The 26705-nt window shown below is 55.8% G+C and overlaps 1 long non-coding RNA gene across 2 annotated transcripts; it reads left to right on the top strand.

The window, feature by feature from the left end:
* The first annotated feature begins 1722 nt into the window (after positions 1 to 1722).
* On the top strand, positions 1723 to 25637 carry LOC113938059. Of its 2 annotated transcripts, none has more exons than XR_003524802.1 (3): positions 1723 to 1840; positions 5753 to 5883; positions 6282 to 6400. It is a non-coding gene; the product is annotated as an uncharacterized LOC113938059 (long non-coding RNA). The 2 variants fall into 2 exon arrangements; XR_003524803.2 differs by lacking the exons at positions 5753 to 5883; positions 6282 to 6400 and adding exons at positions 23273 to 24435; positions 25513 to 25637 and having other exon boundaries at positions 1742 to 1840.
* Positions 25638 to 26705: the final 1068 nt, after the last annotated feature.

Genomic DNA, 26705 nt, shown 5'->3' with positions numbered 1-26705 from the left:
CCCTTAGCTTCGGGCACCTCTCACCATGTCACCGAGGGATTTGCTTCCACAGTGGCATCCTGCTATCCTGGGTGCCTCCTGAGGGCAGGCGCTTTATTATGATCCAGCATGACGCATGGGCTCACTGCAAAGAGGGGGTCTGCCTTTGGGGCGCTCATTGGAGCCACCTGGTGCTGCTGTATTGCTCTGAAAGTCAAGTCGTCTTTAGAAGCTTATTCACAGCGCAAGACACCACCACACCCACCACAAAGGCTGACATTAGAGATGGACGATAGTGGGGGGGGGCGTGGGGAGGCGTGTGGCTGGAGAGCGAGCCCATGGGTCTGAGCCCTTTGGAGCAATATCTATTGAAGAGAAACATATGCCTTCCATATAATCCAAGTAGAATGAGCGCGCGTGTGTGTGCTGGAAGCTTCATTCACCATAGCCCAAGTGTGGAAACAACCCCCAGACAGGACAATGGATGAATAAACTGATAACATTCATACCGTGAAATGCTACTCAGCAGTCAAAAAGGACAAACCGGCTTCACACACAACATAGATGAATATCACGGCAATGTATAAAGCTCAAGAAACCAGACACCAAAGAGCCCGTACTGCATGACTCCACGTATATAAAGCTCGGGAACAGGCAAAGCTAATCGATGTTAATAGAACCCAGTGGTGCCTCTGCTGGGGGTGTGGGGTAGGCAAAGCAGGGACATGAAAGGAACCTTCTCTGGAAGTTTCTCTGGCTTGATGTAGGTGGTGATTACAAGGGTGTCTGTGTATGTGTAAAGAAATCATCAAGCCATACACTTCAGATGAGTGTACTCTGTGTATGTTATTCTGCAATAAGAAAGTTAAAGTGGGTGGTGGGGGTTGGGGGGAGCTTTTAAAAGGGCTTCTGAGATTCTAATTAGTTCCTTTAGACCCCACTGTAGCTTTTTCAGCAAAACCGAGGGAGGCCCACATGGCCTACGTTTTCTTCAGGATCCCAGAGGATTCTAATTTATGGGCAGAGAGGCCCAGGGCAAAAGCCTTTCCCAGCCGTGAGCTGCACAGAGCAAGTGGGCTGCTTCCTGCGAAGGGTGACGGGCTGGTGGAGTGGCCCGACCGCAGTGGGCCCGGAGGGTGGGCACCGTGCCCCGAGGACGCCCCCCCCCCCCCCCCCCCCCCCCCCCCCCCCCCCCGGCTGCAGCCAGACCCCGCTCCTCCTCTGGTTCCTGGAACCTGCCCGACCCGGCGGTGTTTCCAGCACTTAGGGCTGGGAGTTAAGCCGCTCCTCCACTCCAGGAAAATATTTGTTCAGGGCCTTGGCGCCTGCCGCAGAGGAAATAGAAGCCGGCGTGGAGCGAGCGGGCGGCGCGGCTGTGGGTTGCTCCGTCCGCCCCTCCAGCCTGCGTCAGCGGGCCCCAAGGCCCCGGGACCCCAGGCCGCAACCAGGCCCGCCGCGGGGATGAGCCTGCGCGCCAGCTGTGTTGTGTGTTCATTCCCTTCGGGGGGTCCATCCGTCAGTTCGGCCAGCGGCCCTTCCTGGAGCGTCCTGTGTGCCAGGCACAGTGCTGGGCCCTGGATGCCGGGGACGCGCGCCCTGGCCCTACCTTCCAGGCCCTTGTGAGGTAGTGCGGGGGGGTGCTGGCCGGCAGAGAGGCCCTCCGCGCATAATAGGAGCACTGGCTTGGCAGAGGTGAGGCCAGGGTGCTGGGGAGCCAGCCAGGCAGGGCGGGACTGCCGGCGGGGGGGAGGGTGGGCAGGCGCCTGGCGCCAGGCTGGAGGAGGACGGCGGAAGGAAGAGGCAGGCGGAGGAGGGGCCGAGTATTCCAGGTAGATGGAACAGCACGGCCAAAGGCCCAGAGGTAAGAGAGTGAGCAAGGGGCTCTGGCGTGGGGAAAGCGGATGGGGCTGGCTGTGGCTGGCTGTGGCGAGGACCCAGGAGTCGGGAGACCGGAGGGGAAGCTGCCGCTGGCGCCAAACGACCTCCCAGGGCGAGCTCAGGAGCGTGGACTTTATCCCCAGGGCAGCGAAAGTTTTTGTTTGTTTTGCAACATTTAAACACATTGATTTTGATTCTTTTTGATATAGAAAAGTACAAAGAAGAAAACCAAATTGGCCTCACATCCCACCACCCAGATATTTCCCGATGACATTTTAAAAATTAAAATACTCTGTGCCCATGATTAGAAATCCAAGCAGAACAGCAAAGTACACCATGAAAAGAGAAAACCTCCTCCCCACCTGTCTCCCTCGCCAAAGGCAATTTCATTTAACAGGTTTTTGGTGCGTGCTTCCAGAAATTTTTCCGTGCATACACTTGTGAGGATAAGCCTGCGCTTTCAAGAGTTGCAAGCGAAGGAATGGTTCTCACAGGGGGAGATCTGCAGCTCCTTTCCCTGACCAGGGTCATCTCGGCCCTACTCCGTTCTTCTTAATGTCTGCGGAGCCTTTGGTCTGGACAGAGCATTACTGACTCGACTCTCCCCTCCTGGGGGGCATCTTGTTCGCAGGCTTTCACTCTTGCACCCACTTCTGGAAGCCGCCTCTGCAGGCAGCTCTCACACTGCAGCTCAGGACACAGATATAGGGCACTGTTCCGAGTACACACCCCAGGCCCCTTTCTAGCACTGGGTTCTGGGTGGAAGGGGGTGTCCCTCACGATGACCCTCCAAGAGTTTCACCACTTTGCCACAGCTGTCGCCACGCTCAGGCTGCGTGTGACAGATGCATAGACACCCCCTCACAGGTCACCGCGCATACTGGCCACGAGTTACATTTTCCTTTTCCACGGAGGTGGGGGATGCAGACAGTATCACACGGTTGTTTTGGTTTTCATTTATTTAACTGTAAATGAACTTAGGAATGTTTGTATGGGTTTTTGCTATTTGTGTTTCTTTTTTTTATAGGGCAACTGCTTCTTCATATGTTTTGGCCCATTTCTCGAATGGGCCTTTTGTCTTTTCCTAATGGATTGGCGCAGGCTCCTGGTGTGCCCATGATTTTGAGGGAGCAAAATATCCCTCTGGCTGCAGGGTGAAGGGAATGGGGGGCTGGTCAGCTGGGAGGCCGGTGCAGAGGTCCCTGTGAGAGGTACATGGCCTGGAACGAGCGGTGGTCTTGGGAAAAGGAGGTGTGAAGACATTTAGAAAGGAAGACCAACAGGACGTGCCAGTGGATTGATTTTTTTTTGGGGGGGGGGCACAACAGTCCAGGGCACTTTGGGGTCAGTGAAAAAAACAAAAAAACAAAAAAACACAACATTGCCAATTGCCTTCCTCAAAAGTTGTGACAATAGGATTCATATCGATAAACCACCACGTAGGCCTGAGCCCCCTCAGGACACCTGCCTGTTAGTTTGTGCTCCCCCCCTTCCTTGACTGTGTGTGGGGCGTGGGAGGGGCGGGGTGACAAGGAGGAGGGAGGTGTCAAGGATGGTTTGCAGGTTCCCACTTCAAATATTATAGTCCCATAAACCATGGAAACGTCTCAGAAATTCCAGTATTTCAGCACAGAGTTACCGACTGACCTTCATCAGTCAGCATGAGGCCGAAGCAATCCAGAGTCCCCTAAGAGGGAAATAGGGGTGCACTGGGCCTCGGCACACATGTTGGGAGGTGTGGGAGGAGGTACGAGCTGATGACACAAGCTGAGGAGGGGTGGGGGTGGGGGGTGTCCCCAAGTGAGCGCAGTCTTCTGGGTGCCACTCCCCTCTCTGGGCAGAGCAGAGGGCCTGGCACACAGGAGACACGCTGGAAATATCCACTAAGTCAGATTCGTTGATATTCAAATTTCTGTTGAGGTCAAAATGAGTGGAAAAAGGGGCAGAAAAGGAAATGTAATTTTCTTTCTGTTTCTAAAAAAACTGAGATCTATTTTACATACAGGAAAACCCATTCCTATTGTCATACAGTTCTTCTACAAATGCAAACAGCCACGTAACCCCCCTCACAAGTACAGCATAGAACAGTTTCATCACCCTGAAGACTCCCTGGTGCCCCTCTGTCGTCAAGACCCTCCCCGCCCAGCCCCTTAGCGACCACTGATCTGTTTTCTGTCCTGGGAATTTTGCCTTTTCCAGATGTCCTATAAATGGAATCATATAGCATGAAGCCTTTTGAGTCTGGCTCCTTTCATTTAGGAGACTGCCTTTGAGCTCCATCCAAGCTGTTGGTGTATCAGGAGCTTGTTGCTTTTTATTGCTGAATCGTATTCCATGGTAGGGATATGGTGACTTTACTCATAATCCCCCAAAACTAGAACAACCCAAATGCTCTTCAACTGTGAGGATTTCCTTATTTCTAGATTCATACATCAATACTGCCTTTGTCCAATTTCAGATCCTGATTTCAGATCCAGAAGGCATGATCCCTGTAGCCTGAGGGAGAGAAGTTACCTGTGAGAACCTGCCGAGATTCACAGGCCCCTAGGGAGGAGAGAGACTCGGGCCAGAGGCTAGGATAGGACACCTGCTCCAGGGGGCTCTTGGGCTGACTGTCTCCCCTGCTTTGAGGCCGCCCATGCAGCATCTCTGGTGAATTAAAAAAGACTCCCCATTTGGGGCCTGGCTCAGCGGATTATACCTTTGTCCAGTAAGAACAAGGACCTTTTCCTCCAGGCCTGTGAACCTCGAACCTGGAAAACAGGATATTGGCCCCTGCTGGCTCCTTGACCCAGGCAATGCTTGCACAACCACAGGGGCAGGCCAGATTGGGGCCTCTCACGCTCACAAGCTGCAAAATGCTAACTCTGCAGACCTGGGAGGCTAGCAAGCATGAGGCCCTGTGTGAGCCTCAGAGGAAGCCTGCGTGGCATCCCTGGGCTGCCTCAGAACCCCCCCTCCCCGCCCTGCCATCCACCGGGTGGTCTGGACCCCAGAGACCGTGGCAGGGGAGCATCTTCAATCCTGGATCTATAGAGCCCTTCCTAGGCCGGATGCTATGAGCGGCCAGGACCCACGTTGGCTGGTACACCTGCCGCGGCAGCCGCAGGTCTAAGGGCTTCTCAGGATGGGAGCTGTTAGTGCTCCTGTTAACCCCCAAAGTGAAGGTGGTGTGGGGAGGAGCAGATGTGGTCACCCCTTCACGGGTCATGGAGAAGGCAGAACAGCATGGTGGTTGCGACAAAGACTGGAACCAGATGCTTGGGCTCAGAATCCTGGTGGTTTCATCTCCCAGTCACGTGATCTCCCTCACAGGGCGTCCTGAGGCCTCAGTAAGGTACGAGGTGGACAGCATCTGGTCTGTTGCTGCCTTGTGGTAACAGACACTGTGGTTAAACCAGGGACAGCACCACGGGCTAGCAAGGTGTCAGGGGCCCCAGCGTGGACATCACCAGCTAGTGTTCTCTCCCTCCAGACCCAGTCTCCCCACCTCCTAAGATGTAGCCAGAGGTGAGATCACCCCTCATACCTTCCAGAATCCTGCCAGGGCAGGGTGACCAGACCTGCTGCTAACCAGGCCCAGGGGCTTTGATGATGCAGACCCTGGTGCTCACCCTCCTGGGATGGGGTCCCTGCAGCCTGAGGGTCAGGGGAAGAAGGTCTACACCAGGCCCCAGGGGTCCCCAGTGCAGAAGCAGCTGAGCCTCCCGGGTGGGTCCAGCCTGGCTACTCCTAAGCCACAACAGAACCTGAGGACGTGGGTTTGTTCCAGATCTGCTAGTGGCTGGCTGTCCATAGTCCACAGAAGGAGGAAGAATTTTATCAAACGCTTTTCCCTGTACGATGGGTTCTCAAAGCTATATGAAATGTTTATGTATTTTTCTTTTTAAATTAGGATGTTTTGCCATGCATATGAGATGTGCTACCACTGGAACCTATTAGAGAAGTCTCGTCTCCTGGTATGACAGACAAGAAGCTGTCAGGCCTTGGAGTGCAGACGCAGAGCAGGGCTTCGCTGTGTGCAAGGTGGGCTGAGCTGTCCCCGAGATGTGCCCTCCAGCTGTGGCTCAGTGCAGCCTGGCAGGGCCCTCTCCAGCTGGGCTCCCGCCCGTGGAGCCAGGGGAGTCACAACCACGAGCCCCTCACATTCTCATGATGTCCTGGGACTGGGGGTGGTGCTGGTGTTATTAGCATTCGCATTCTCCAGGTGAGGATGCAGGTCTGGAGAGAAGAGAGACATGTGCAAGGCCCCAGGCCTGGAGCTTCAGGCACCCCATGCTCCCCTGCCCCCCATCCCAACTCAGTTATGTGGCCCAAGGTAGGGGCAGAAGAGAGGATGTTGGGGGAGGAGGTGGGGAGCTGGCCTCCCTGCCCCCTCTCGATCCAGGCCCAACGGTCAGCCCTTCTCGGCCCTGTCTTTTCAGCCTTCTTCCTGGCCTGCTCCTGCAGACACACCAGGTTTCTCCCAGGAGCCAGACACCAGCCCTCCCCCTGCAGAGGGCAGGCCCAGAGCCCGGGCCGGGTGCTCAGCTGGGGTCTTTGGGAACTAGCTGCGGGGCTGTGGAAGCCCACACCACCTCGGGCCTCCGTTTTCCTCATCTGAAAACCAGGAGCACAACTGCCTACCTTCTGGTTCAGATAAAACTTTGAAAGAGATTTTTAAAAAAAAATTCCATCTCCTGATATATGCCAGACAGCAGGATTTTGGATAATTATTGATAAGAGCTACCATCTATCATGTGCTTAGAATGTGCCAGGCCCCCCACACACCTGCCCTCTAATTTTAGGGACACTGGGGTAGCATAGTGGTAGGAGAAGGAGCTTTGGAGTTATACGTCACTTGCTGTTTTCTCATCTGTGAAATGGGGCTAATAGGTCTGATCTCATAGGGCTCCGGGGGGATTACATAAGTAATTGTGAGTCAAGTACGTTTTGCTGTGGACACTTCGAAAGCACTCCATAAACAGTGGATGTTACTCTTATGTTCACAAAAGCCCTGAAAGGCAGGCATAACTACCTCCATTTTACAGATGAGGAAATCAAGGCCCCACGCCGTTACTTTGTACAGCTGCTGAGTGGCCAAGCTGACATGCAAACCCAGTCTTTTTCCCTCGGAAGCCCAGGGCCCTCCCTGTACCACCACTGCTTCCTGTCTCTCCCATTCTGGTCACAAAGGACCACCTGGGCAGGACCTGGGGGTGGGGGGCTCTTCCAGGCCGGGGCTGCCCCAGCCACCCCTGAGGCTTTTCCCAGGCATGGGAAAGGGTGGCCTCCCCGAAATGCCTGGGTGCTGGTGCCAAAGTCAATAATGATAGCCCGCCCTACAGGAAACCATGGCCACCAGGATACAAACAACTGGGAGGGGCAGCAGGTCACTTCGGCCCCAGTACCCGCCAGCTCTGTGCCCCTTTGCGCCAGGGGGCAGGCTGGGGCTGGCACCTGGTGAGTCTCAGACCCAGGAGCAGGGAGGATGCCCCTCGCCCCAGTATGGGCCAGGTCCCCTGTCTCTGTCCTGCAGCTCTCCTAGAAAGCTGGCCAAGAAGGTGGCACTGGGCTCTGCTGGAAAAGATCCAAGGGGCTGCCTTGAGTCCCCGGGTAGCTCCTCGCATGGAACCCTGGGCCCCAAGCTTGCTACTCCATGCATCTCACTCCCTCAGCTCAGTCTTGAGGCCCCTTCCGGATCAGGGGCTGAGACCCAGAGACCCCAGAACATAGCACTGGCCTCTGCAGAGCCGTCAGTTTTGCGGCAAGGACAGACATGCGTTATTAAATAATATAGATGTCCAAGGGCAGTGTTCTAGGGCCACAGGGGAAGGGCACTAATCGGGCTTGGGGAGTTAGAGAAGACAGTCTGGAGGAGGAAACATCTGAATTTTGGGTTTTACCAAAGAAGCTGGCCAGGCCACACGGGAGATGGTGTTTCTGGCAAGTGCTGGGTGCACTCAGGGACCCACAGGTGCCCTCCTGCGTGCGGTATCTGCGTGGGGGGTGGGAAGGCAGTGAGAGATGGGGCTGGAGGGACAACGGGGGCCAGTAGAGGCGGACTTTGCATCCTAGGTCAAGGGGAAAGGGGTAGAGATGGCTGTGTGCTGAGGTTAACAACTCCTGGCCTGTGATTGCTGATGGGGCACGAGTTCAGTGACCTCACGCTGTTGTTCTGAAATCAGCTGAGGTGGGAATATTTACACCATGGCACCTGGTCAATGCTACAAAACAGAGCCAGTTCTTAACAAACAAAAACACACACACAAACACACAAACACAAAGGGCAGCCTTTGGTGGATTTAATAGTAAGGGCATGGGATAATTAGCTTTGCTCCACAGAAGGACGCTCTGGCTATTGCAGTGTGAAGGACGGGTGGAAGGAATGGGCTTGGAGCCTGGAGCCGGGCCCTGGGTGACCTCCCAGCGAGGGCGAGAGGCTGCCCATAAAGGGCTAGGTGGTGGGAGAGGACAGGCCCCACCGTGTCGGCGCAGCCCGGGGTGGGGGGCGTGGAGGATAGGGTAGCTCCTTGGGCCTTCTTCAACCAGAGCCCGAGACTCCGCAATAAAAGCCTTAATGGGAAACACCTGGGCTCTGCTGGCTGGGCTGAGAGCCGGGGACGGGAGGGTGAGCGATGGAGGGTGAGCGTGGAGGACCTGGCTCCCCATCCCTTCTTTTGCTCGTGCTACATCTCTTGCAAGTGTTCCGCTGGACTCCCTGGGCCTGGGCTGGTGAGCATAGTGAGGTGGGGAAGGAGGCGCGGGAGGGGTCGCGGGGCATGGGCCCCTAGGGATCACCTGAGCCAAAGCGCTGGTTGTGTGGGTGCTTATTCTAGGTTTCTAGGGAAGGTCCCATGTGTCAGAGCCACAAGCAGGCTAGGTCCTGGCTCTCCCCTGGCTTCCCCACAGAGGCTTGGGGGTGGGTGGGGGTGGGGACTTGACTGGAGAGAGTGCAGGGAGGAGAAGGCTGAGGCCCTCCCCATCTGTGCCCCGCAACCCCAGCCCTGGGATGCCAGGGGGAGGGACTATCTGAGACCCCAAACGGGAGGCTTGGCTGATCCCAGAGCCCACTGGGGCTTGGCCTTGCCCAGCCTGGCCTTCAGAGGGCTTCAGTGCCTGGAGATGTGGTTGTGGGAAGGCGGCTAGGCTCCAGGCCCTCCACCTGTCCTTCCCTTGAGGGAGGTGCTCACAGGGCAGGACTTGCCTTGGGTGGGAGGGCACATCGAACCACGCATTTCTCTTTGGCTTCCCAAGATAGCTCAGCACTGGCCGGGCGGCAGCCATGGGGCTCACAGGCCCTGTGCTGACTGGCTGAACCCTTGGTCTCCTGGCTGGGAGTGCTGGGGGTCAACAACCAGGTGCGTCAGAAATTGGGAAAAAGATGTTCTGGCTCCGAGAGGATGCCACTTTGTGAACTGAGTTCCCACCTGTTGTGTGCCTTCCAAACCTTCCTCCCTACGCAAATTCCCACCCAGGGATTGGTGACCCCCAGCCCAGCCTCAGGGCATCCGGGGCGGACAGAACATCTCTGCGCACATTAGAAGCAGTGCCCCCTCTGGACAGATCCAGCTCTGTGGGCAGAGGGCTTGGTGAGGGGGACATGCCTTGGTTTTGTCATTAGAAAGGAAGACACTTCCTTCAAGGTGTGACCAGTGGGCACAGAGGCACTGTCAGCCTTGAGGAGACCCTCCAACCCAGAGGAGAGGGTTTCCCTTGCACACACGCAACTCCGCCCTCTCTGCCCTTCTGCCATCCTCTGGCCACCCCCGGCCTCCCCATCTGTGCCCCCCAACCCCAGCCCTGGGATGCCTGGCGGAGGGAATATCTGAGACCCAAAACGGGAGACCCGACCCTGGAAAGGCTGGGAGGGGGCTGCGGGGCAGAGGCGAGGCCCTTGAATGCAGAAATCTTCAAGGGCTGTGGGAGGTGCAGCCCACTGGAAACCCCACTCTAACCACCCCCCCCACCCCCACCCCCCCGCCGCTGACGGTTCTGCCTCAGGCCGCCTTCCAGGAGGGGAAGGCCCTTGCTCCTTCTGGGCACCATGTGGGGAGGGAGGCCCCCGGCATCTGGAGATGAAAGGCATAGGGCCGGCTGCGGCCCCAGCCGCCCCTCCAGGGTTTCCCTCTGGTGCCATGTGGTCCCATCCAGCCCCCACCCCACCCCAGACACATGGAGTCACCAGCGTAGCCATAAACGCTCCGGGGCAGAGGAACTAGCCTTACCAGCTGGGCTGTGAGAGGCAGTGCCTTCATCCCAGCTCTTGAAAGCCGGAAGCCCCTCCCCATCCTGGTCCTCTTTAGGACACTGACCCTTCAGGGTGCGTCCTCTGGGGAAGAGGGACGAGGAGCCCAGAGCTTCAGACCAGCAGGCTCAGGGACACGCTCTAGGTCTTGGGGACATTCCTGCCCTACTGGGCTTCAGGTTTCGTCATCCGTGAAATAGGCTCAGAGAGTTGGGTCGCGGGCAAGTGACAGGTGGCGCTAGGGTGGAACCCACAGCCACGGCTGCAGGCTTCCTTGAAGCCAGAGGGGCAGGCAGTGCTGCCTGGGACACGGCCCTCGTGGATCCTTTAGGACGTGGCTGCCCCTCAGCGCTTCTCCACATGCATGAATTTCTGGAAATCACAACCCGGAGGATTCTTAGGGCTCTCAAGGCCATACCCTTGAAACGGAGGTTCAGAGAAGGGGAGTGATTGACTACTCAGAGGGGGAGCCAAGAGTTCCTGGGTCCCCTTGCTCCCAGCACAGTGTCTTTCCGCTGTTTGGGTGGTTGTCTAGGACCCCGTCTGGTTAGACTGCATGCGTGTGGCACCTGTATCGTGACTGGGGCCTCCTTCCCGCCGGTGGGGACGGAGGGGACGGTCTCTCTGGAGAAGCAGAAGCAGATGCGCCTTCCCCCATGACTGTAGCTGTCACATGAGGCCACCCTTTCCCTTTGTCCCCAGTTACTGACTCACAGAATAGCAGTTAGTTCCTCGAAGAGAAAGGAGCTGTGGCCAGGGCCCGGTGGGAAGTGGTTGAGAGTTCCCTGGGCGGGTCATTTGCTAAGACCAGGCCCCAAGTTCGTGCAGTCGGGCTCCTGCCTGCAAAGCCTGGGGCAGGGCTGCACCCACAGGCAGGCATTCCTGAGCCCAGCAGGCGTGGGGACTGCGGAGGGGGAGGGGGCGGAGGGGCTGCAGCTGAGCATTCGGTCCATCACTGAGTTCCCACTGAGCGCCTACAGGATGCCCAGCCCCAGGCTCCCCAGCGGAATAGACCATTAGGGACCCCACGGTCCTGCTGGGGAGACACCCATCAGACTTGAGCACTTGGCACTGTGAGTTGACTCCAGGCCCTGTAGGAGCCAGGGAAGGAGGGAGAAGCCTGCTGAGGGCTGTGGGTGTCGGGGGGTAGGGGATGGGGGTGGCTCTCAAGGCTGGTCTGGGAGGATGGGTAGGATTTCTGATTGGGAGAGGTCTAGAGATAAGAAAAAATAAGGAACTAAGAAACCAAGCCTGGCGGGGGCAGTGAGTTGGTGGGGGGCTCCAGCCTTTCTGGGCAGTGCTGAAGTGGGTGCTGGTTCTCCAAGAGCAGTTTCCCTGTAGCAGGTGCTACAGTGGCCAAAGCAGGCCACCCCATGGGCATGCTGGTGCAGGGGACTGTGATGTCATGAGCTCTAGTGCGTCAGGGGCCAGGAGCGGCCCGTGATTCCCAGCACTCCCTCCTTGTTCGGGGAAGACGTCCTGTGAGGGTTCAGGAAGAAGGTTCAGGAAGAAGGGGTCAGCTCTGTGGGGGCCCCCAGGCAGGGAACTCAGACTCCATAGTTAGTGAGGGTGTCCCCCACCCAGCCAGCACCACCTCCTGGGCGGGGGCAGCTTCCCTGTGGCCTTCTGGATGCTCCCTTTGTCCTGTCCAGGAAAGCCGTCCCTCTTAACCTGCTGCCTGTCCCCACAGTGCCGCCTGTACCACAGGCGGCCACCTGGAAGAAGGACCCGTGGGAGCTGGGGCCACACACCAGTGGAGCCAGCCTCCTAGGGAACAAGAGCCCAGGATGGACCCTGTGGCTTCTCCTCATCCCACACACTCTTCCGTCCTCTGCTCCCCCTCATTACTTTCTCAGCAGCTGCTCACTGATTCTAAAACTGCCCGCACTCAGGGGCGGGCTTCCAGGAGGAGGTGTCACTCAGCCGGATCCTGGAGTGCTAGGAGGACCCTTGTGTAACGCTAGAAACTTCCAGCAGTTTCTGGGAGCCTTCCAGGGCAGGGCTGAGGCTGAGTGGAAGCAGCTCTGCTCCTCATCACCCACCCTTACACAGACCCACAGATTCTCCTCAAGCACAGTGGGAACGGGGTGCGGGTTTGAGGCGTTCTCAGTCTGTGGGACAAAGAATTGCGTCTGCCTGGTGGGATCTGCGGGTCTGGGGCAGCTGCCTGGGGACATGGCAGGAGGACTTAGAAGCCAGAGGGAGGGAGAGACAGGAATGGGCACAGAGAGAGAAGAGGGTGAGGCCATCTCTCCTTGCTGCCTCCGCCATCCCGAACGCAGGAGCGTCCCTGGCGCTCACACCAGTGTCTCGGGGTGCCTTTGCCAGACGCCCTCTTTTCAGCTTTTTGCTGGAGCTCCTGGTGATGGTGATGTCAGTTCGGGCCTTGTCCCTGTGCTGTGCTGTCGTGGGCGGTGTGCGGAGAGCTGGTGCTGTAGCCAAGTGCGCAGACGGGGGGTGGGGGGCGGGGGGTGGTGGGGACAGCTAGACGCTACCTACTCGTGACAGTTATGATACCCTGCCCCTCCCTGACCAGGCCACCGAGACTGATGACTTCCTGAAAAGGGGTTCAGTGGGGGATTTGTGACATGGAACATTTGATGTAACCTGAGAACTTCCTGTTCAAATGACCCCCGGGGCCCCTGACCTCTGGAAGTGTCCCGTGCGTGCAGTTGGAACGATCCCTGGGGGTCACAGTTTCCTAAGAGCTGTCAGCAGGCCGCGCCGACCCTGGGGACCAGAATCCAGGCTCATCTGACTTTTTGCCACAGAGGCTGCTTGGTGACCCCGAGGCTCGGGAGATCAACAGGGGAATCCCAACGGGAAGCAGATCTTCCCATCAGGAAGGTGTTTCCTACACCCCTCCCCCCCTCCTCGGGGCACTTAGGAAAATGGATCCCAAACAGAGCCTTGGGAGCTGGTACCAAATCCCCAGGCCCTCAAGGCTCCCGAGTGTGAAGGTGCCCTGGGCTGCTCCACAGGGCTCGTCAGATTTCCTGATTTCCAGTGGGTTTCCCGAGAATGCCTGATGAAGCACACACTCTATGGGGACCCCTGTGTCACCCTTCCTTACGTGAACTGGACCATGAGGGATGTTTACCCTCTTCACACCAAGGAGTCTTTGAGAAGCCTTAATCAGGGTGGCTGATTCTCATCAGAAACATCCTTGTTCAACACCATCTTGTGTGAGCTGGGATGTCCATGCTTTGTGTTAAGAAAAAGTCTCTAGCAACTGATTGCTATGGAGACTTGCATCCCTCCAATTCTGCGATACTCGGGCTATTCTGCGATGGGATGTGGAGCCCTTAGTTGTAATCTGAGCCCAGGGGCTGCAGTCTGTGGGGCACACCTCGGTGCTCCTGGGGAATTTTGTGGTGGGAAACCCGCTTCTTGCGTGAAGTCTGAGCCGAAGATGCTTTGGCCGAAACAAAGATGAACGAACTTGTATAACGTTTTTTCGTTCCATCCTCCACCCTGACCCCCGCAACTGAGCTACGGGTTAATGACTTCATGCCCACTAAGTTGTAGGTTCAGTAGCTGAGCACCTAATGGATCTTCTGGAAAGCTCAAGTCCTCCGCAGTCTCTAGCATGTCACAGAAGAATGATCCAGAAAGCAGTGCTCAGCCAACGAACACCCTATGGTCTGCACGGACCAGGCAGGAGTGATTGCTGGGTGCCTGCCCTAAGGAGAGGTCCCAGGCCTGATGGCAGAGCCAGGAAGGCTCTCTGGGAAAAGGCCTTCCTGTGTGTTTCAAGATTTCAGTATCACCTGGTGAGTCAGAGCAAGGGGCTGTTCCACAGGCCCTGTCTCAGCCTCCTAAGGCTGAGGTCCACATAGCTGTTCCTGTTAGCTCCATGACCATCCGACTTGACCAACCAGTTGGTCAGACCTGGGTTGCCTAAGGCATTAGCTGTCTGCCCGCTGGGCGGCCTGTGGAGCAATGTGTCTGAATCAGGCCTCGACTAGACACTAATGAATACCAGACCTGTGGACTGGGGCTTAGGTGGTGGGGGTGGGGTCTTGAAGGCAGGCCAGCCTCTCAAGAGAAGGAGATGTGGTAATTCATCGTGGGCACATGGAGAGAGGTGTTGGGCAAACTGCTGAGCTCTCAAAGTCAGTGAATCTGAGATAAGACTCTAACTGCCCAGTGCTCTGTGGGTGAGAGAGAGCAGAGAAGCCTAAATGCCCAGCCCAGGAGAAGGTCAGGCATGACTATGGTCAGAATGATGAAGAGGCAAAGCCAGAGTATGTTTGATTTCCTGGGAGAAGAAAACTGAGCAGTGACTCAGCTGAGAAATATTCAATCAAGTGTTTGTTTGGGGAAGGACAATGTAATCAGAAGGCAGTGCAGTTATGAAGGAGATGGAGCCCTGGAGAGGTCTGAAGGAGGTACCCCTCCCCTTGCCCCCCACATGTGCCAACACCAGGACCCCCTCTGGAGGAAAGCCTGTATCTAACTTCCTGCCTCCTACAAGCCACAAGGATGGGTGGTTAAAAGGAAGATTTAAAACCAAATATATCTCAAATTGAGGTGCCTCATCGTGTTCAACATCCTTGGCTGATGGGCAGAAGCATCCCTTGTCAAATCACTGGCTGGTGGCCCCGGCTTTAATTCACCCGTGGCCCCTTGGGGATGCAGGCCTCCTTGGGCCTCTCCTGAGGGCCCCAAGATGCCCTGTCACTCCTCCCTGCTAAGTTCATGGATCTGAGAGCCTTCTCCCTGCATCTAAAGGGCTGGCGACCATTTATGCATTGACCCCTCTCCCAGGCTCCCAGGCTCTTCCCAACATGGTGGCTCGCCTGGGACAATGAAATGGGTGGTGGTTAATGGTTGGGCAGAAAATCAGGACTGCAGGAGGGCTGGGGTACACCTGTGCATCCAGCCACCTGGGTGTCCTGCGGGTACTACTGCAAACTCATCGTTTCCATTCCGAATGCCTGCCTCTGCCCCTGGGTATCCTCTCCCCCTGGGTACCTCCTGGGGTTCCTGAGCATCTGCGTCTTCCCAGTTCCAGCTCTTCCTTCCCCTCACAGTCCCATTGCTTCACCTCCTAACTGGTATCTCTGTCCTGTCTCACTCTCTTTGAGTCAATCAGCCAGGTTGCACTCACATTCAGATAAACAGAAGAATTTGCAAACACGTGAGCAAGGGGTAGGAAAACATTGAGAACTAGTGAGGTCCGCCAGGCCTAGTGCCTTGGCTTTCCCTCATGGGCTCAGCCAGCTTGCAGACACCCTGCAGGGAGTTAATGCTGAGAACCTTAGTCTCTTTCTCAGCCCCCGCCTCCTGCTGGGGCTCCCTGTTGGCTGAGTCTGTCTAGCAGTGGGGGGGGTGGGAAGTGGAGGAGTCAGCTGATGCTGTCCACACCGGTTGGGCTTCCCCAGCCCAGGGCAGCAGGTGGAGGGGGGATCTGGAGGGCGAAATGGAAGGTATTCACACCTAGGCTGACCCATTCTTCACATGGCCACCAGGGAGATGTTTCCCAAACCTGTATCTGAACTAAGTTCCCGCCTAAAATCTGCAAAACAGTGGTATGAATTACTAAGGGCCACTCCCCCACACCCCACCCCAGCTGGTCCCATTCATAGGACTTGCAAGGTCAATGGCATGTTCCATCTTAACAGCTGAAGTGACTGAACCTCAGAGAAGCAAACACCTGGGTCTCACAGTTAGGGCCTGGTGACATTGGAACCGGAGCCTGGGGCTGACCCTGCTGTGACAATACCTCCTCTCAGGGCCCTCGAGGCACCGCAGGGGTGGTTCTGGATCCCCCCCAATCTTGGCCCATTCCTCACTCCTGAGGCTCCAGGGCTCTAGCCAATCCGCGTAACCCGTTCTCTGCAGCTTCCATTTGCTCTCACCTCTGTGAGCCTTTAGGTCAGAGGTTGGCAAACTGTGGCCCATGGCTCCCCACCTGCCTGTTTTTGTATAGCCCGTGAGCTAAAAACACCTTTTACCTTTCAAAGGAGCGAAACATTTAAAAGAATCCTATTTTGCGGCATGTGAAAGTCGTGTGACATTTCCATGTCCATAAATAAAGTTTTATTGGCACACAGCCATGCCCATTTGTTCACATCCCGTCTGTGGCTGCTTTGGAGCTCCCATGGCAGAACAGAGTCGTGACAGGAAAAGTATGGCCTACAAAGCCTCAAATATTTACCATCTGGCCCTTTACAAGAGACGTTTGCCAACTCTTGCTTCGGGGTGTTGCTTTTTGACATGCTACTCAGTCTTTATCCCGTGTGTTTCAGTTTTACCTGCAACACGAAAATATGTGCTCATTATGGGAGACTCAGACCAGACGGGGGGATGGGCGTCCACGGACCCCTGTCCCCGTCTCCTCCCTGGGGTTGCCGGTACTATTTCTTCCATCCCGACTGCCCCATGCTCCTTCTCGGACAGACTCCCACTCACACCTCAGGCCCAGCTCTGCCGCCGTCTGGTTCAGGAACCACCGGCCATCCCTTTCTCTCCTCTGCCGCTTCCGAGGCGGCCTACCATGGCGGCTAAGAGCACAGGTGCCCAGGTTTGAATCCTGGCCCTGCGACTTACCTCCTTGGGCAAATTGCTCAGTTTCTTTGCTTTTCCCTCATGAGCTACAGTGGGGGGCATACTCTGCTGTGAAGCTCGTGGGATAAAAACCAGTAACTACATGGGACCTGCCTAGAACAGGGCCCGGTATCCAGAAGGTGCTGTGTAGAAGGCAGAGCAGCTGGGACAGGCCTCCTTCATGGAAATTCTGACCTGTTCTCTGCCATTTGTTCACGTGCCTGTCCCCGCCACGAGGTCACGTGCTCCTGGGGGCAGTGAGCACGTTCTATTCTCTTTACATCGGGAGTGGGTGTCGAGTAAAGAAAAGGATTTACTGTTAAGAGGGTCGGCGGGAGGGGTGCGGGCAGGGGTCTCGCGTGGCCCTGAGAGGATGAGACCCAGGCTCGGGCGTGGGATGGCGCTACGAGGATGGCTCAAAACTTGAGTTCCCTGAGGCTGGGCAGATGCATCTGGGACAAAAGTAGTCAGGAGGGGCCCACCCTTTGTTTATTGCTGAAAAGTTTTTGGAAAGCCTCCGGTCACGGTGTCCCCAGATCGCGAGGAGAGGCCAGGCAGCCCAGCCAGGCCCAAGCCTTCCTTAGTGCCCCCACCGCTGGGGACTGTAGGGAGGTGGGGGGCACCCGCAGGCCAGCTAAGACACCTCGTTGGCCCAGCAGACCTGGCCTTCCTGGAATATTGAGGCAGGGGAGAGGATCAGCCCTGTGGGGGGCACCCCCTCTGAGCTTCAGAGAAATTATCTTTCACTCCCTCACCCTATCTCCCACCCACATAGCTCAGCCCTCCCTGGGCTTCTGAAATGGTGGAGCCAGACCTGAAATGGGCACAGCCTTTATGCAGGACAAAGGACATGCCTAGTCCATTCAGCTAAGGAATAGGCGTAGCCTCCAGTGAGGCTGGGCACGGGGGAGTGGGCCCAGCAGCACATCTGGAGGCAGCTTTGGCCCAGTCTAAACGGACTTCACTACCACCACCGCTCCAGGAACCAGGGTGCTCCTGCGGCAGGGGCCCTGGGGGTGACGCGTGGGTGGGTGCGCCAGACCTGGAACCTGCGTGTGCCTATGCTTCCTGGTGTAGCCAGGACAGGGGAGGGGTTGCTGAGGAGCTATGTGGGGCTCCATTAGCCAAAGGCCCCGAGTGGGGGTGGGGGGACCCCCAGGGTGAGCTCCTGCCTCCTCCAGCCCCATCTGGGTATGCTGATCTGTGGCTGGAGGGGAGGGGACAGGCTCAGGTGATAGGATTTGAAAAATATCTCCAGCAAGGCTGATCCCACCAAGCCCTGGGGCCGGAGTCTGCTCCTGGGACACACGGGAGCGCCCGGAAGCGGCCCCACAAGCTGGGGACCAGGGGCTCAGAATATGGTGGTGATCACCAGCAGCCAGGCGGTCCCTTGTCCTTCCTGGGGCCGTCTCCCCAGCTTCTTGGATCCTGCCTGGCCCTGCCCCCCTGGGTCGCCCCTGAGCCCGGCAGGTGGGTGCGGCAGCCGTTGTGCAAGGGGTGAGCTCACCCACAGAGCCCGTCCCGGCCTGCACTGGCCTGCCCATTGCAGTTAATCATTGTTCAAAGGCCCTGGCAGGCAAAGAGGCTGCAGAGGAAGAGGTGATGGGCAGGGCCACCCCCGCCAGGTCTCAGCAAAGCTCCTCCTGCAGGCCTGGGCTGGAGCCGTTCCCCAGGACCCCACAGTGAGCATCCAAAGGTGGGCCTGAGACCACCTCCCCTAAGTCTCTAGTAGGAACTCAGCCATTATGTCTGATCGCAGCAAAGGACGTCCCTTTGTCGATCTCCTTTTTGAGTCCGAGTGGCCTTGGAGCAGTGTGGTCGCGGAGCTAGGAGGGCAGGTACCGACACCGAATGCCTTGGTTCGAACCACAGTGATGCCACTTACCAGCTCTGTGACTAGGCCAAGCATCATCAGCTCTTTGGGCCTGTTTCCTGAGCTCTGAAAAGATGATGTTGTTGTTGATGATGATGCTTTCCTCAAAGGACCGTTGTGAGGATTAGCATCTACATAAAGTGCTTACTGTGCCAGTAACGCAGAAAGCCCGGTATCCAAACCGAGACTAAAACACTCATGACTGGGCACGGCTAATCCCCAAGAGGAAGCCAAGAGGCCACCAGGCGCTGAGCTGGGCTATTTGTGCACGTTGGGTAATCGCCCCTCATGTGGGCCCTTGTGAGTTAGGTACAACTGTCCCCACTTCCCAGACGAGGACAGCCAGGCTCAGGGGAGTGAAGCGACCGCCCAAGGTCACTCGGTGTGAGTGACAAAGCCGGGATGCAAGCCCCGGTCTGTCTGCCCCCAGATCCTGAGTTCTCTCCTCTACCCGCACTGCCAGGTTTGCAGATCAAAGATGCGAATCCAAACTTGCCAGGCAATTAACTTCTGCCCACACTCATTGACATCCTCTGCGCGTGGGAGCGGGGGTGGGGACAGGGCGAGGGGATTCGGGACTGAGTTCTGTTGTGGGAAAGACAGAGATCAACAACACCCAGCCCCGGCCCTGTCCCCATGCTCAGGGAACCCCAGATGGATGAGGCCAGAGCAAGTACCATGCACCTGCCCTGTAGAATCCGAGTGCTACTGTGGGCTGGGATCTGGCGGAACTTGGATCTTTCCCACTCGGCTGGTGGGAAAAGGGCCTGGAAGCAGCATACTGGTTTGGGGTTTGTTTTGTTTTGTTACAGTATATATTTATTTGTCATGGTTTGGGGAAGGGGACTATGGGGATGATGGGAGGCCTAGAACCCCTTCTCCCACCGGAAGCTTCCCCACGGCGCAACTCTTGGCCATGATGGCCTTGTGCCAGAGATCCCTGATAAATAGAAGAACACACGCCTCCAGGGGTGTCTCGGCCTCCTGCAGGGACTCTTCTGTCTGTTTTAAGAGGTGCCCCTCGAGGGAGCTCGTCTTTGGGCCAGTGGGAGCATTTGGGAGGCCCCATGGGAGCCGGCACCCCGTGGGATTAGCAGCTAGGAAAACTCCGTGTCAGACATGTAATCTGAGACCTTGGGAAAGAAAGGGCCATGAGGCCAACTAATGCAGCTCGGGGACCTCTTGGGGTGCGTGTGTGTGTGCGCGCGCACACGTGTGTTGGGGACTGGCTAGGGCAGCAGTGCTTCTCCTCAGAATGGTGACGTTAGCAGAGTTCATCTCGTGACAGCTCTAGAAGGTTCTCTCTACATCCTCCCACCTCCCTTGATGCTGGCATTCTTCCCCTGCGATGCCCACCCCTTTTCCCACTCGAACACTCAGTGCTCCGCGCCCTCTCCACCTCTCTCCAGACACATAGGCTTTCAGAATGTGCTCTGATAAGCTCACTTTCCCTGAGCTGTTGAGGGCTGAAAAGAAGGTTTCCTGAGTGGCCTTCCCAGCCACTCTCACTGTTCCCTGATGGTCCCCCTTGCCCCCTAGATGCATGGCGACCACTTATGACCAGGCCAGCTCAGCCGGGGGCAGGAAGTGTGGCACTGAGTAGCCAGGCCCCCTGGCTTTCTAGGACACAGAGGCAGCCTGTTCCTGCCTCCGTGTCCTAGAAGAAAGGACTGGAAACTGATGAAAGGAAGCTGAAAGCCAATCTTGGCCACCATGACGAATTCCAGCCGCAGAGGCCAGACTCGGGCCCCAGAGGTGTCCTGGGTGTTTACTGCCTTGCCTTGGAGGCCCTGGGCACAAAAAGACCATTCCTGGCCGTAGCTGAGGCCACAGATGTGGGTGTTGGGAGACATGGGTGGGACCCTGGTGGATGGGAAGAAGTGTGAGACATAGTACTGGTGCCAGGGTGGTAAGGGATATTAGAAAGATATCAGAAAGATGCAGAAGGACGGAAAAGGTCCAGTCTCCTCTGCCATCTGACCCCCACACACACCACCAGCATTATCCTGATCTCAGTCAACATGGCCGGCCATTCCCTGATTCTCAGGTTCTTAAGTAAACGTTGGTGTCCCCGTGGACTAGGTGGGGGTTCTGAGTCTTCAGGTGATGGGATGTTATAATGAAAGCAAATTTCAGACCAGATTCTGCCACAGTGACCTATTTTTAATAGCTAGTAGGCACAAGGGCACCTGGGTGGCTCAGTTGGTTAAGCGACTGCCTTCGGCTCAGGTCATGATCCTGGAGTCCCGGGATCGAGTCCCGCATCGGGCTCCCTGCTCGGCAGGGGAGTCTGCTTCTCCCTCTGACCCTCTTCCCTCTCATGTGCTCTCTATCTCTCATTCTCTCTCTCTCTCTCAAATAAATAAATAAAATCTTTTAAAAAAATAGCTAGTAGGCACAGAAACAATCATTGACCCTCTCCATTAGGCCTGGGGGTATCCCCCTTCTTTGTCCTTAGGTATGCCAGCAAGCACACGCATGAAAAATTCAGTGCCCCAAAGATAAGCCTATGTGCTATCAGCAGGACCAGCCCACCTTCCAGTTGGATCAGGAGACAGAAACTTCTATTGGAGTTGGGGGGTGGTTGGGGCTCAGAGAGAGACCCAGAACCAAACGGGAACAGACCCAGAGCACTAGTCCATGGGGCTTGTTCAAGTAAAGGCATAGGTGCCTGTACCATCTTTCTAGCCAAACACATTTTTTGAATATCACTTACTTCACCAATGAGAAATTATCTAGAACACCTTTCATGCTAACTAATGAATTTTGGGGAGCAGATTTAAGATAACTGTGTTTGAAGCTCTTGCGAGCCACTCCTGTAGTGTGAATTCCTTTAAGTGTTAACTAATCATCCCTAGAGCGTAAATTACAGTGAACTCCTCCGCAAACACACCATCCCTCCTGTTCATGGATTGGTGCTTTAAAGTAAATTACAGACAATGGCACTAGCCCAGGTCCCCCAGCCTCAGAACCACTCACACTTTGGGCTGAATAATGCTTTGTTGTGGGGGCCGTGCTGTGCGTGGTAACACTCAGCAGCTTCCTTGGCCTGTACCCGCGAGATGCAGTAGCATGCACCCCCAGCCCACTTCGTGACAACTCAAGATGCCTCTAGATGTTGCCAACTGTTCCTTGGGGGCAAAATCCTTCCTGGCGATTGAACTAGAGTGACCCATATTTATTGTCCAGTCTGGGATGCTTTTTTTTTTAAACTTTTTTTTTTTAAGAGTTTTATTTGTTTGAGGGGCGCCTGGGTGGCTCAGTCGTTGAGCATCTGACTTCGGCTCAGGTCATGATCCCAGGGTCCTGGGATCGAACCCCGCATCAGGCTCCCTGCTCATTGGGATCCCTGCTTCTCCCTCTCGCACTCCCCCTGCTTGTGTTCCCTCTCTTGCTGTGTCTCTCTCTGTCAAATAAATAAATAAAATCTTAAAAAAAAAAGGAATTTTATTTGTTTGAGAAAGATAGAGAGAGAAAGAGCATGGGGGTGTGTTTGGGGGGGGTAGGGGCAGAGGGAGAGGGAGAAGCGGACTCCCCGCTGAACAGGAAGCCCAGAGACTCAACGAGTTGAGTCGGGGCTCAAACCCACGACCCTGGGATCAGGACCTGAGCTGAAGGCAGATGCTTAACCGACTGAGGCACCCAGGCGTCCCTCTTTTTAAACTTTTTATAACACAATTTCAAACAAATCCTGAAATAGAGAGAGTGGCATGATGAACCCCCGTGTATCCACACCAAACCTTGACAATTATTAACTCAGCCAACCCCGTGTCATCTCTACTCCTGCCTACTCCCTGCTGCCATCCCACCCCTCAGATTATGTGGAAGCAAATCTCAGACAATCATCTATAAATATTGAAGTGTGTATCTTTAAAAGATAAGAGCTCTTTTTTTTTTAACATAACCGCAATGCTCCTATCTTGAAAAATTAAAAATAATTCCATAAGATCATAAAATATCCAGTAAACAAAACCAGGATACTTTTGAGAGTGTAACAGGGAGTTAATGGGGATAGCAGGCATAAATCGGGACTGTACCGGAAAACCAGGATGGAGCCAGGCACACTGGAACATTTGGTTTCCCTAAATAGAACACTTTTAATGCACATGTCTAAAAACTCACTCTCTGGGACGTCTGGGTGGCTCAGTCGTTAAGCGTCCGCCTTTGGCTCAGGTCATGACCCCAGGGTCCTGGGATCGAGCCCCACGTCGGGCTCCCTGCTCGGCGGGAAGCCTGCTTCTCCCTCTGCCACTCCCCCTGCTTGTGTTCCCTCTCTCACTGTGTCTCTCTCTCTGTCAAATAAATAAATAAAATCTTAAAAAAAAAAAAAAGTCACCTACTCAAAAACCTCCAAAGGCTCCCCAGTGCTGAAGCACAAAGTCCTGACTCAAGCAGACCCCAAGACCCCCGTGATATGGTCCCATGTGCTCTGCTTATCCTCCCATAGTTCGTCTGCGGCGGCTGCTGAGGTTCTGTCTGCTGACGGAACCTCCTGAGAAGGCCAAGCCCTGCTCCCTGCTGCCCAAAGGCCTTGCTGGCACACGGGACGGGGGGGCTGTGCGTGCAGGGAGCCACCAGGACTGACTGGGGTGTGGTTTCTTTGCTCACTTAAGTTCTACCTGTCGCTTCCAGGCACTTGAATTTGAATGTGGGCGGAAATAGGACGTTCGATGTTTTCTGTAAAAAAAGTGCTGGGCTAGAGGTGCCTGAATTGCTTTTTTTGTCTCTTTTTTTCCTTTCTTTTTTAAAACATACATATCCAGGGGCTGCTTTGCTCTCATGGGGCTAAAAGGACTCCCTCCTGGATGCCAGGGCCCCTGTCCGTGCTCAGGCAGGCCCGGTGAAGGGGCTGTGGCCCTGCCGGGCATGGAGAGAGAGCTGCTGGGGCAGTTGGTGCCGTCCCCCGCAATGCAGATGGACAGACAGACATGCAGAGTTCGCCTTGTTTGACCAGAGTCAGCCCTGCTGCTTTCTGGAAGGGGCCCCCAGTGACGGAGTCTTGCCCTCTCTGGCTAGAAGAGGCAGAATCTCTTTCCTCTCTGGCAAACCGAGCTCCTGAGCCAGACTGGTGGAGTGTGACCCCATCTCCACGTGCCTCTACAGATCTCCTGAAGGTTGAATTTGGGGGCTTCTGGCAGAACGCAACTCCGAAGAATGACAGCAAGCCTTACTGCTTGAGAGGAAATGAAAACATAACCAGAAAAGTCTTCCACATCCTTCAAGGACTTGGTCCTCAGCTCTGGCTCACCCCACATGCCCAGGACAGGCCGGAGACCAGCCCTGTGGGTCCTGGCCATCCATCACCAAGATGCCTTCAAGATAGACCTGGCCCTGGTGCTTCCGGAATCCCACTTCTTGGCTTCACCCCGTCTAGAAAGTCTCTCTCTGTCTACCTCTCTGTCCCGATCCCCAGCCAGTGCCTGGCCCAGGCCTTGTGTTGACCTGTGGCCAGGGTCACGTTTGCCTTGTCCTCCTGGTGGGCGCCCTTCTGAGCCCTTGGAGTCCTTTTCTGCAAACACACCTTTGTTCATTTATTCCCTAAACAAAGATTTATTGAGGACCCGCTCTGTGCCGGGCCCAGGAGCAGGTGCTGGGACCTGGGTAAGCAATATAGACCAACCTCCCTGGCCCGTGGGCTCACATTCAGGAGGGCACTGCACCCAGGCCACGAAGAGGGGTTTTCATACAGGTGTTGGGACTCCTTCTCTTCTCGGAAGCCCTGGGATTCTCATGAACACGATTCCCCTCTTCCCAAGGGACCAGGTTTACAGAACAAAGGGCCTGAAGACAGATGCCTGCCCTGGTCGGGCCACAATAGGTTGCGTTAACCACTTACCCTGGGCAGAGGATGTCTGCAGCCCCTATGGTGACACAAGAGAGAAATCTGCCCCGTGGCTTTTGTCTGAGGAAAGGAGGCCCGTTCAAGGTGACTTGCTTTTTCTATTGGTGGGGACGGGAGTGAGTGCGTGTGCACGTGTGTGTGTGTGTGCGTGTGTGCGTGCGTGGGCATGTGTGTGCGTGCGTGCGTGTGTGGCAGTGGGGATTTAGGCTTCCAGGAGCAATCTGGTGAATTCTATGAGGATTTTATATGGCTTCTGAAAGGGTTCTATGAAGCTTCTACATGGATTCCATTAGCATCTCCTAAGGGTTTTATGTTCATCCGGGAGAAGTCTACGCGGCTTCTATAAAGACTCTAAGAGATTTTAATGTGTCAAAGCGCTGACGCCTTGAAGGACGAGGTGGATGAGCAGGTCTTTGCTCTCAGCTGTGCCCCACTCGCCACCGATGGGCTTTCACCTCCCCTTCCCCTATAAATTGTAGCGTTTTTCTTCTCCGCTGGGTTCCCTCTTTTGCTCTTTACACAACCAATTTAACGAGATGAATTTAAAAACGAATAAAAGGAAAACCCCAGAGCAAACAGCACATGGGGAGCACAGCCAAGGACATCCTCTGACATCAAAGGCTCTGAGACCATTGAAGATGTTTTGAAACAAGCACACAGTGCCCCCCCACCCCGGGGGCAGCGGTCGGGGATGGGGGGTCGGGGGGGAGGTGGGGGGTGGGGGGCTGGTGGCCAGCATCTTCTGGGTGGCAAACAGAATCCAAGTGCCTGCAGCCCCCAGCCAGCTCCCGTCCCCAGCGTTAGGTCTGTGTCCCTCGAAGCTCTCTGGGATGAGGGCAGGCGGGGGTGCTCCTGCCGGCCCCACGCCAGCTGGGCCACAGTCACCAGCTGCCGCATGCTGGCATGTCCCCACAAGCCCCATTCTCCGCCCCTGGGTGATGGGGACTGCTGCAGATGGGCCTCGGGCCAGGTCAGGCCTGGGGCTGGGGCTGGGGCCCGGCGGGAGGGGCAGGAGGAGCAGGAGGGAGGACCTGGGCCTGGGGGTGGGCCCTGCTCTGGGTTGCTGGCCCTCATGGCCTCCTCCAAGACCCACTCCTCCGCATGTGGCTCAGTTCCAGCGGGTTTGAGCACTGCTTTTCATTTCATCTGACTTCTTTCCAGGGCCAGTGCTGGAGCAAAGTTTTCTGTGATGATGGAAATGTTCTGAGTCTGCACCATCCAGCACATAACCCCCGACCAAAGGTGGCTGTTGAGCGCTTGCAATGTGGCTATTGTGCCTAAGGAATGGAATTTTATGTTTTGGTTGATTTTAATTAGTGTAAATACAAGTTGTCAAATGTGGCTTGTGGGCAACTGAATGGAGAGTGTGGTCCTCCCCCCCCCTTTTTAAAGATTTTATTTATTTATTTATTTTGACAGAGAGAGAGAGACACACAGCGAGAGAGGGAACACAAGCAGGGGGAGTGGGAGAGGGGGAAGCAGGCTTCCTGTGGAGCAGGGAGCCCGATGCGGGGCTTGATCCCAGGACCCTGGGACCATGTCCTGAGCCGAAGGCAGACGTGTAACGACTGAGCCACCCAGGTGCCTCCCCCCCCTTTAAGACTTATCTATTTGAGAGAGAGCACACGTGCATGCACCAGTGGGGGAAGGGGCAGAAGGAGAGAATTCTCAGGCTGACTCCCCGCCAATCACAGAGCCCAAAGTAGGGCTCCATCCCACGACCCATGAGACCATGACTTGAGCCAAAGCCAAGAGTCCCACACCCAGTGGACTGAGCCACCCAGGCGCCCCCCACATGGACAGTGCAGCTGGTGGGCAGGGCCTTGTTGGGTCCATTGCTGTTCTCCTTCTCACAGTGCCTTCCACGGGCCTATGATAGCGCCTCAGCCAGGCCAAGCCTGACTCCCGTTCTGCCCTCCTGAGCCTCTCTGGGCTACTGTTGGGTCTGAGGACCAACTTCCCCATCTCTGATACCAGGAATAAAGTCGCATTTCGGAGCATGTCCATGCCAGGCTTTGGGGACATTTCCTACCCTCAGCAGAAGGCCAGCAGGTATCCAGCATCTCCACCCCACTGTGATGCCACAGGGACCCCACAGAAGCCCTGCAAAACACCTTGTCAGAGACTTGTAATATTTCTGTAGGAACTCTGCAAGGGCCATACTTGGAATGGAGCATTTTCATGTATCCCTGGATATGCGACCTGGAATGAGCTGACTTCTGTTCATCTGTGTGTCTCAGCCCTTCTGGTGGTCATTCAAGACCAAGTTCAATGTCGCTTTCCCAAACGAATGTGAGGTTTTACTCTCTTGCTCTTTCCAACTTCACTTGCCCGCTGCATATCCCTTTCTTAAA

The sequence above is a fragment of the Zalophus californianus genome, chromosome 8, assembly GCF_009762305.2.
Source record: "Zalophus californianus isolate mZalCal1 chromosome 8, mZalCal1.pri.v2, whole genome shotgun sequence".
Classification (NCBI taxonomy): Eukaryota; Metazoa; Chordata; class Mammalia; order Carnivora; family Otariidae; genus Zalophus; species Zalophus californianus.
The sequence above is the reverse complement of the archived record's forward strand: the minus strand, read 5'-3'. Positions and strand labels throughout refer to the sequence as shown.